The following is an 11,400-nucleotide window of genomic DNA, read 5'->3' as shown; positions in this document are numbered from 1 at the left end:
AGTCAGTTTGACATAGCGAAAGCTGGGAAGCTGACCGATGAAGCAATGGGTTTCAAAGGGAACTCTCTTCCTGAGGTCTGACATTCTTCTCCCCTAATTTTTATAAATCATAATATCAATCCTCCACTCACCGCTAGTCTGTTGTATGGATTCACGTGCACTCTATTAAGCATTACCTTATAGTAAATGCCTTTTAAGATTGTATTCTAACATAGCTAAAGCCTTTCCCAGTGTTCTAAGATCCCAGATAACAGCAAGGAGCTTAACCTATTCAGTAACTAATTAAGCACTGCTATAAAACAATAAAAGCACTAGCCATTAGCTCAGTTATCTGCAGAAAGAGACTAAAAGTCTCACTGAGATAGAAATATTTACTACAAACTACATTTCATACCAGAGCAAGTTGATATACTATCCTGATAATGGGAATTCTCCAAACTAGATAAAATTTAACAAGGCCTAGAGAATTTCGGGGTCAGTGACACTACATTACTCTTGAAGCCTGTCAAGAGTTAACCCCCCTAGAGCAATTAACAAAGTGTAAAACTCTTGCCTGGCCAGGGCTGAAGCAGGCGCTAATCTCTAAGTAAACATAGTCCTTTTGAAGTCACTCCTCTTGCATCTGGAGGGATACTTATCTCTAACCTAAACATTTATCTGGTTCCTGCAGATTCTTTTTGTAGTCACTCCTCTTGCACCTGGGAAACTTCAATGTACCATATCTGTTATGTTTTACAATTTATGATATTTGCTGTAATATAATTAGTCTAAGCTCGACCAGAAAATTACATTCAGATTCAACACCTCTCTTGTGTGCTTGATTCTGTCTGTCGCCATCTGACTCTTTGCCCATCTGCTCGAGAGACTCGTTCTTACGCAGGCACAGGAAAAAGAAGGTCTGTGGCACCCATCCACCCCCAGTTTCCCTTTCAGGAACCCAGTAACCTGTGTCTGCTGTTGGCTACAGGTGGCATTGGATTCAGAGACCTGAATACGGAAAAACGACTGAGGGACACTGTCATGGTGGGGCTCTACAAAAAAAGGAAGATGGTATCCTGCATGGAAAGCAACATACAGCATTAATGTTAGTGCTATAAGTTTTATCTTTTGAAGGCTGTTGATTGCAAGGGTGCAAAAAGGATATAGGCTAGACTGAGTAAGATTGGACCCAACACTGATATCAGTTAGGGGTTGACAGTGGAAAATGGGTCTGGAAAATTCTAAAAAGGCCTTTCTCCACAGTCAAGAACTGCATCAGAGAAGAGGAGTAGGGCTAAAAATAATAAAATAAAATAAAATAAATTGAAAAAACTATACACACAAAAAGAGAAATGCTAGATATACAAATGACGAGAGAGAGAGAGAGAGAGAGAGAGAGAGAGAGAGAGAGAGAGAGAGAGAGAGAGAGAGAGAGAAGGAAAATGGATTTTAGAACTCTCCCAGGGACAGAAGGACATCAGGAAATGACCTACAGGAGACATCCTTAGTTCTGGTTACACCAAGTTTTCTATCCTCTCTGTATTTTCTGTGTTTCTTGCAACAATCAGTCCACATGTCAACTCATGACTGCTTTTGTTTCGTTGTCTGAATGACTGTTGTTCTTTTGGGTTTTGTTTGTTTTTTCAAGACAGGGTTTTCTTGTATAGTCCTGGCTGTCCTGGAACTCACTTTGTAGACCAGACTGGCCTTGAACTTAGAAATCTGCCTGCCTCTGCCTCCCGAATGTATGACTGTTGTTCTTTGTTTCATGTTGGAAAGAAAAAAATGGTTTAAACTTTATCTGCTGGCTCTCCATCTTTGATTCAGTTTCAGTTTGCACAGTGGTGGCTGATTTAAGTTGCCCTGCACCCTTAGCCAGGAGTCAAGCATAGCAGGTGAAGTCCTGCTGGAAAGCTGTTTTTTTAGAGGGGCCAGCTGCTTCTTAGTTCTAAGGCAAAGAAGCTGATAGGTTTTTTTTTCCCCAGAAAAATCTCTGCAATTATGATTATTTGGTTCAGCAAATGACAAAGTGCTTTTTCTCTTGAAATTATAACAAGAAAAGTAAAAATTCTTTGATTGGTACAAATGTATAAGATTCAAGTAGTTGTTTTATTTGGTTTCTGATTGGTCTTAATGGCATAAATATACTCTGCATGTCTTGGTCATAGAGTATTGGCTTATAAGTTATTGGGTATGATTTAAAAAGTGTAACACTGGTAACAAGAAAGTTAGCTTAAACCTGGTAACTCAGGGTTGTAGTCATTTTAAACAACATGTGGCATGAACCAGCCCAGGAAATCAGGCCTCTTAAGATACTTCTAAATCGGGATAATATTTTATGTAACTCTTATCCAAGAAACTAGACTTATAAGAGATAAGATTTAAAACACTGTCTCTTCAAATAAGTATTAAAAGTTGAAATGTCATGCATTCATATATAAGAATTGTTAGCCAAACTTTGTAACATGAAAGTAATCCTTTTGGTATTGATTTTAAAGAGAATGGATTGCTTCTAATTGGGTTTTGCTTTCCAAAATTTATGGTTATGCTCTAATATTGAAAAGAAACTTAAAAATTATGGTTATAATTGCCAGTGTTCTATTGGCTGCACTTTGCAGTTTGATTGCAAGCTCAGGATTCCTAACACACCCATATTTTGTAATTAGGGTTTGCAAGAGTAATAAAAGTTAAAAACAGCTGTGGCCAGTATGAACCTGCTGCTCCTTTTACACAGCTTTATTGGATATAGTGGTAGAAGCAAAATTTAAGCCGCCAAGATTGGAAAGGAGATCTAAGTGATAATTTATTCCTGATTAACATTTTCATGATTTTGTGGATATGTTACTAAAAACAGCTAGCAGGATTTTTTGAGAGTCTCAATTCAAGCAGGGGTTCCTTTTTTTTCTTTCTTCTCACAATTGTCTTCTGAGAATGCTAATGCAGCTCTCTGTGGATATTCAGCCACATGAAACAAAGACAGACTTATCTGGATATATTTGTCCTTGTGCAGAAAATTGGAGCCTTATATAATCAGTGTTTGCTCATTGTTGCTGCCTCGCAACAATATTACAGTACTTACAAGCAATGTTTTCACAGCACTAAGGTTATAAGGAATATTTTAAGTATAAATCATCGTAGGAAAGACTGCCCAAAACTTTGAAGCACAAACAGACAGTAGAATTGCCCCTCTGGAATCTTTTTGCTGCAGGAGGGGTAGTCATTGGACCTCTGGAAAAAGGCTCAGATTAAGAAATATTTTCATTTGAGTTAATGAAAAGCTCAGAGCAACCTTAGGAAGGCTTGTGTGGTCTTCCTTCCTTCCTTCCTTCCTTCCTTCCTTCCTTCCTTCCTTCCTTCCTTCCTTCCTTCCTTCTTTCTTTCTTTCTTTCTTTCTTTCTTTCTTTCTTTCTTTCTTTCTTTCTTTCTTTCTTTCTTTCTTTCTTTCTTTCTTTCTTTCCAAACGCTGCCCAGGGAAGTTGTTGGGGCGACACCTCTCCTTGCTTTTAGGGAATGATTTTTCAGCCTAAACGGCATCATTACAGGCCTATCCAGGGGTTGTTCAAAATAAAGTTTAAACTTAAGATTTATAAAAGGTCAATGAGGCTGTGGAACTACTAGGGGTATTACAGTGTGCATTGCCTACTCCATATAGAATTATTATGGTTTTGGACATTTGTGTTTTCCTTGCAACCTGATAATTTTAAAGGGTTTGCTTCTAGTGAGCTTGTGATCATTGGAAAGTTTTGCCTCTAGGTATGTCTAATAGCCTTACATTATGTAAATTAAAAAATAATAATTTTTTTGTCTCTGCTTCAATACAAGAAGCAAGGACTTTAAATCTTTCAGTGTATATTGTTTATTATATGGAGAGTATTTTATTAACTATTCCCTGTTAAGGGAAATTTACTATAAACCTTTGCTCTTACACAATGAGCTTGAAAAATTTTGGAGTAGTTGTCACTCCAGAAAAGATTCAAAAGGCAATATCTTTTTCAATATTTGGGCTCTCAGTTATATCCTAGAAAACTATGGTAGAGAAAATTCAAGAAACAAAAGATGATTTGCTTCCTTCAAATTATTTTCAAAATGTTCCAGGAGATGTTAATTGGCTAAGACATCACCTTAAGCTCACCACAGGAGGACTTAAGCCTCTGTTGGATGTTACCAAGGGAGATGCAAATTAACTGGTGATTAAAAAAAAAGCTATTCAGAAAATAGAGGAAGCTTCTGTAATCAATTGTTATCAACTGTAATCAATGGTAGTCGAATGATAACTGCTTATTTTAGTTATTGTTACTCAATGAGCCCACAGCAATTCTTTGGTAAAGGAAGTATTAATGGAAATCATCTTTCTTCATCTCCAAGTAATGTTTTAACATTCTGTTATGAAGCTGTCATGGTGTTAATAAAATATTGTAGGATAGAATCATGAAGGTAGTTTAGAAAAAAAATATCTTAAAAACCTGACAAGACATCTATAACTTGTTTCAAATAGCAATTAAATTGTTTTTGCAGAATATTGATATCTGGCCTATTGCATAGTATACTTTTGGGTAAATTGATAATCTTTATCCAAAGACAAGTTAAAATTTACTTCTATGCATGCTTTTGTATTTCCTGTAAATTGATGTATGCATCCCATAAAGAAAACACCTACTGTATTTATAAACCGTCCTTCTATGGGAGAGAAGTATATGTGATTGGATCACATGTTTATTCTTTTGAGGTTCCTCCTGCTTCAGGACAGATAATTGAACGTGTGCTGTAGCCTGTGTTTTGAAATGTTGAAAAAAAAAAAACCCTAGCTTTAATTTGTATACTGATACCATATATATATATATATATATATATATATGTGTGTGTGTGTGTGTGTGTGTGTGTGTGTGTGTGTATGTATATATATGTATATATATATGTATATATATATATATATATATATATATATAGGCTAATAGTTGCTTGAAAGAGTTTCTTTTTTAGATACTGCTAATTCTCAAATTTTGCAACTGTTTCTGCACATACATCTCAAGGGAAAATATTGCTCCTTTAAAGGACTCATTGCACCTTTAAGAACTCATTGTGGACTGGCCGGAACAGACCCCTTAAGGCAATGTCACAGCAGATTTTTATCCCAGGAAGATTATAGACCTTAAACAAGAACAGTTGGCCATATAATCTCGTTTTTTACATCCTCAAAATAGTAATGGCTTGATATAATAATTTGGTATTTTTAAAGAATGTGCATGTCAAATTGTAAAGACTTGTTCTCAGAAACCTCAGTTTTTATCTGTTCCACCGAATGGTGTTAAAATCTCAAGGACTTATACCTAATCAATTATTGCAAACTGATACTCATATTTCTGATCTTAGAAAAATAAAATATTTACATGTGACTATTGACACCTTTTCAGGCTTTATGGTTGCAATTGCTTTAACAAGAGAAGCAAATATTAATGTAATTAGTCATTGCCTACATAAACTTTTTTATGCTTGGTGTTCCAAATCAGATTAAAACAGAAAATGGAACTGGCTATTACATTCAAGCATTTGAGTTGTTTTGTTAACAATTTAATATTAATCTTGATACTGGGATTTTATATAATTCTCAAAGACAAGGCATTGTTGAACTTTCAAACAATATGTTCTTAAAAAACAAAAAAAAGGGGGAATTGTGGCTGGGTGTGGTGGCACATGCCCTTAATCCCAGCATTCAGGAGGCAGAGGCAGGCAGATTTCTGAGTTCGAGTTCAGCCTGGACTACAAAGTGAGTTTCAGGACAGCCAGGGCTAAACAGAGAAACCCTGTCTCAACAAACAAACAAACAAAAAAGAGAGGGGGCAATTATATCCCTGTGCACATTATTTAAATCATGCATTTTATTTTTAAAATTTTATATTTTGGATGCCAAGGAACTCTTTGCTGAGTGTCTACAGCATCCTACAGCTAGGCATACTTATGCCTAGGTGAGATGGAAAGATCTACTTATAGGCATATGGCATGATCCTGAACAGATATTTAATATGAGCAAGAGGGCATGTTTGTGTTTATTCTGCCGAATGCTTCATGATCATGCTTGCTGCCAGAGTGATTGGTGTGACATGAGGACACAAAAGAATAATGTTGACCTGTGAGCTTGCTGAGTGCCCTGACAATGTAACAGGAACGCCGTAGTGGGTGTATGTTCTTGACCAACCTTTGCTTGAGTATGTTCCAGAATACACAAGCTGCCTGCCTTCAAGTTTTTACACCTGGTGGGACAAAGAACATAGAGACTGTGGAAATTGACTTAGAAAAATTAATCAAAATGAGGAGTTATAATGATTTTTCTCTTTCCTTTAATGTGACCAGTTATTCTGATGCAATGAAAGACTGGCCTAGAAATAAGTCCAATTTTGGATATTCTAATTATGAAGATAGCTAAAAAAAAATCTTTATCATCCAGCTTACCTCACTCTTACAACTATTTACCTGAGGAGTAAGAGGTTTTTTTTTTTTTCTTTCTGTTGCTTCTCAAAGCCACCTCCTCCACACTAGGAGGCCAGATCCTGGGAAGGATCTTTGCTAATTTGAACTGAATTGAGTGCCTGGGACATCCCCGCAGACAACTTTAATTCTGTTCCTTTTAACTTTTGACTTTGTATTTTAAGCATGTCGGTTACTTCCATACAGTCTCACCTCAGCAAAGCTCAGATATGGCAGTTATTCATCACTATGAAGAGATGCATTGAGCACATATTGTGGCTTTGGTCTGAATGGGGAAATGGGGTGCTATGAGGTTTAGAAGCCAAAGGCAGGCCACTGATGATTCTATGACTCTTACCAACCTAAGACAGAGGCATGTGCCAAAAGGACATGTTTATTCATTATAAACACTGAAAAGTCATGCTTGTGTAAATAAACACAAATTGCACATGTACTCCAGGGAGGATCAAAAGGAGTCTAGACATTCAGAATCAAGGCAGGCACAGCCACCAGCCACCATTTTTCCCAGACAGGGCCATGGAGCATAAGTAAATTTTATGCCCCAGTTCAGCTAATTTTTAATCAATTAAAATGGAGGAACTGGACCCCCTTCCCCCAGTCTTAAGCTGGCTGAACAAGTCTATGCCACTGGAGCCAGGCACCTGGCTCTGCTACATTTACATGTTCCTGCTAGAGAACTGAGATCTGCTTGACCACTGAACAGCTGAAGAGCCTACTTTGCAACTCAATCCAGCTGAAACAAACAACAGAACTTAGCCAAAACCAAGGGACAGGTTTTTGGGTTTTCCCATATGTATTCAGGGACTTACATTAAAGACTGAGTCTTTTTTTTTAATATATTTTTTATTACATATTTTCCTCAATTACATTTCCAATGCTATCCCAAAGTCCCCCATACCCTCTCCCCTTCCCTACGCACCCATTCCCATTTTTTTGGCCCTGGTGTTCCCCTGTACTGGGCTGGAGAGATGGCTCAGCCGTTAAAGACTGAGTCTTGATCCGAGAACTTTGTCTTGGCTCATTATTTCTCTTGCCATCCTTCCCATCCATCCACAGCTTTCCTTTCAGGAACCCAGGAACCTGTGGCCACTTGTGGCTATGTCAGAAGATGCTTGGAGTAACTGGAATCTACCTGCTTAGCTCCCCAAACCTAGCATGGTCCCCTGGTAACCAGAGGTAGAGACAGAATTAGGGGGCAAACAGATTATTGGCCAGTAACTCATGAAGGATGAAGAGATCTAGAGGGCAGCAGAATCAACAAAGGGAAGTGGTCCTGTGTTAGTCAGAAATGCTATGACACAGTTTTGTTCATTCATGGGGGCAGGGGCAGTTCACCCCAAATTGGCCAGCATCTTAGCTCAAAGACCAGAGAGTTGCTGAAGAGGTTAACAGCTGGGATTGCTAGCTGTTCACACCCCTCATAACCAAGCAGTCTTTTCTTCAAGGTTGGGGGTGGACTCCAAGCTATACTGACTCTTGATTCTGGTATTCCAATCTGCTATTGAACACAGATAGTCTTTTCGTAAGAGGTCGTGTGTCCTCTCCCCAATAGGTATCTGTCATAGGAACATTGCAATACAAAGTTATTTAACTCAGGGGAATCTGTCATCTGAGGCCAAGAACAATGTTTACACGAATGGTCAGCACATGGCAGGCACAGAGTTAGCAATCAGTCAGGAAACATTGAACAAGGGAAAGCAGGATGACAACGGAGAGGGAGAGGATGGAGAGATGACTCCTGGTTAAGAGCACTTGCCTGTTCTTTCAGAGGACCTGAAAGTGTCCTCTGTGTCAGTGTCAACCACTGACATGGTAGCTCACAGGAATCCATAACTGTAGTATCAGGGGGTCTGACACCCTAGGTGTGCCCTGCAGGCATGTGATGCACAGACATATGTGGAAGCAAAACACTCACAAACATAAAATAATCTATTAAAATATGAAAGCAGTAACCAGACCACCAGGAAGTGGGCAGAGGGCTATCTAGGGCATGGAGAGTGTCCACACATGCAAAGGTCATGACAAATAGGAGCACAAGTAGTTCAGAGAGCCAAAGGAAACCTTGCAGGAGCACAGCGAGCATAGAGGCTATGAAGTGAGTCAAGGCTAGAAAGAGGTTGTGTCAGTTTGCCGGGTCTGACCTTAGGAAGTCATGCAGTATGGGCGACTTCAACAGCAAGAATTGAACTCTTTCATTTCTGGCAGCTAGAACTCTGAGAGCAAGGTGTTCAATGGGGCTAGACCCCTATCTCCGAACTTAGATTCTTCTACTGAAGTTATTTTATATAGTCTGAGCTCTTTCTCCATAGGAAACTGTTCTTGGTCCTTTTGTGTTAGACAGTTTGTCTCAGCTTATGTGGCATCACACATTTTTCCTATTCCAGTTCCTTTCTAAATGCCTTCATTACTTTTACCCAGTCCAAATCAAATGTAAATGCCTCTGTGGGTTTGTGTTAGGTGGGGTTCTCTAGAGGAATAAAACCTACAGCATGTATGTGATTTGTTTGTTAGAATGGCTTACAGACTGTGTAGTTCAGCTAATCTACTAACAGAAATTCTAAGAATTCATTAATTGTTCATTCCTCAAGGTTGGTTGTCTTAGCTTTTTTTCAGCCACCTCCATGCACAGCCAGGGACACACAGACAAGTAGACAGACAGACAGGCCTGTGTAGCCAGGCCTGGAGCACAAGGAGCCACATCCATGCACAGCCAGGGACACACAGACAGACAGACAGACAGACCCTGAGACCTTAAATACAGTTAAAGCTCCTAGGATGCTTTGCTGGCTCTGTGTGTGTGTGTGTGTGTGTGTGTGTGTGTGTGTGTGTGTCTGTGTGTCTGTGTGCAGAGGCAGAGTCAGGGAGATGTCTGAGTTCCAGCACAGCCTGGGGCACACAGTGAGCTCCAGGACAGACAGACAGATAGACAGTACTGTGTAGCCAGGCTTGGAGTTCAAGGAGCCACAGCCATGCACAACCAGGGCCATAAAGACAGCCAGCCAGATAGCCAGACAGCCAGGCCCGTTTAGCCAGGCCTGGAGCACAAGTAGCCATTTCCATGCACAACCAGGGCCACACAGACAGACAGATAGACACTGAGACCTGAAATAAAGACATTTAAAGCTCCCAAGATGCTTTGCTGGCTCTGTGTGTTTGTGTGTGTGTGTGTGTGTATGTGTGTGTCTGTGTGTCTGTGTGCAGAGGCAAAGGCAGAGCCAGAAGCAGGGGGATGTCTGAGTTCAAGCCTAGCCTGGATCAAGTGCACAGTGAGCTCCAGGATAGACAGACAGACAGACAGGCCTGTGTAGCCAGGCCTGGAGCTCAAGAAGCCACAGCCATGCACAGCCAGGGTCAGACAGACAGACAGACAGACAGGCCTGTGTAGCCAGGCCTGGAGCACAAGGAGCCACCTCCATGCACATCCAGGGCCACACAGATAGACAGATAGACCCTGAGATCTGAAATAAAGACATTTAAAGCTCCCAAGATGCTTTGCTGGCTCTGTGTGTTTGTGTATGTGTGTGTGTGTGTGTGTGTGTGTCTGTCTGTGTGTCTGTCTGTGTGTCTGTGTGCAGAGGCAGAGGCAGAGGCAGAGGCAGAGGCAGAGGCAGAGGCAGAGGCAGAGGCAGAGGCAGAGGCAGAGGCAGAGGCAGAGGCAGAGGCAGAGGCAGAGGCAGAGGCAGAGGCAGAGGCAGAGGCAGAGGCAGAGGCAGAGGCAGAGGCAGAGGCAGAGGCAGAGGCAGAGGCAGAGGCAGAGGCAGAGGCAGGGGGATGTCTGAGTTCAGGGCCAGCATGGTGAGCACAGTGAGGGTCACAGGAAGTGTTTATGGGGGTGGGGGGGCCGGTTCATGGCTCTAGTGTGTTGTGTGAAACAGCTACACGAATCTTATAAATTTATACCAATTAAAGAATTTTTACTTTTCTAGGTATAATTTCAAGAGAAAAAGCAATTTGTCATTTGCTGAACCCACTAATCATAATTGCAGAGGTTTTTTTTTAGGAAAAAAAACCTATCAGCTTCTTTGCCTTAGAACTAAGAAGCTGCTGGTGAAAGAACCTAGTGGGGAAACCCCCACTCAACTCCCGATTCGGCGTGCACCCAAGAATCACGAATAGAACACAATGCCTTGATGTAACAACACGAGGTATTTTAATGGCGGAGCTCCGGGTCGAAACGTATCTCACACAGGAGACAGTGGATTCGACCATGAGGCTTGGAACCTAGGGGTTTTTATAGAAAAGGAGTGGGGCTGGGGGAGGAATTGGCGTGGTTTCACATGTTTGGTCCATTTAAACATCAGCAGCCTGAGGTCAGAGGGGTGGGAGATAGGGAGGCGATGGGCCTGCCCGGGCATGTCCTGGTCTGTTCTGCTATGTTCTCAGCCCCAGCTTTCAAAGCTCACAAACAACTGTTTGGGCTATTTGACATACATTACATGAATCACAGGTCTCAAGTTTTATTTCCTTTCATTCCCCTCTTCTTCTGTTTAGACTAATTCTAATCATAGAATTTTAGAGATTGGTGTCCCCTAACTCTTCATCTACCTGAACTATAGGTTGATATTGCCTTTGAAGAACCATGAGTTTTACTGTATCAATTCTACTCTGGATGAAAGCCATTCCTCTATTTATTATACAGGGGCCGAAAACTAAAGCTAAGCATATCATAAGGATTGGTCCAGCTACAGCGGAAATCAAAGAAGTTATCCAAGATGGTCATGATTCAAACCACGACTCAAACCACCCCCGTTGAGCATCCCGTTCCCGTTTCCTTCGCTCTAATCTTTCTCTCAGTTTCTGCATAGAGTCTCTAACTATTCCTGTATGATCTGCATAGAAGCAGCACTCTTCTTTAAGGGCAGCACATAGTCCTCCTTCCTTTAGGAACAACAAATCAAGACCTCTCCTGTTCTGCAAAACTACCTCAGACAGGGAGGT

This window comes from Mus caroli, unplaced genomic scaffold (genome assembly GCF_978045245.1).
Source record: "Mus caroli unplaced genomic scaffold, Mus_caroli_1 scaffold_6, whole genome shotgun sequence".
NCBI lineage: Eukaryota > Metazoa > Chordata > Mammalia > Rodentia > Muridae > Mus > Mus caroli.
Note: the sequence above shows the minus strand (reverse complement) of the source record.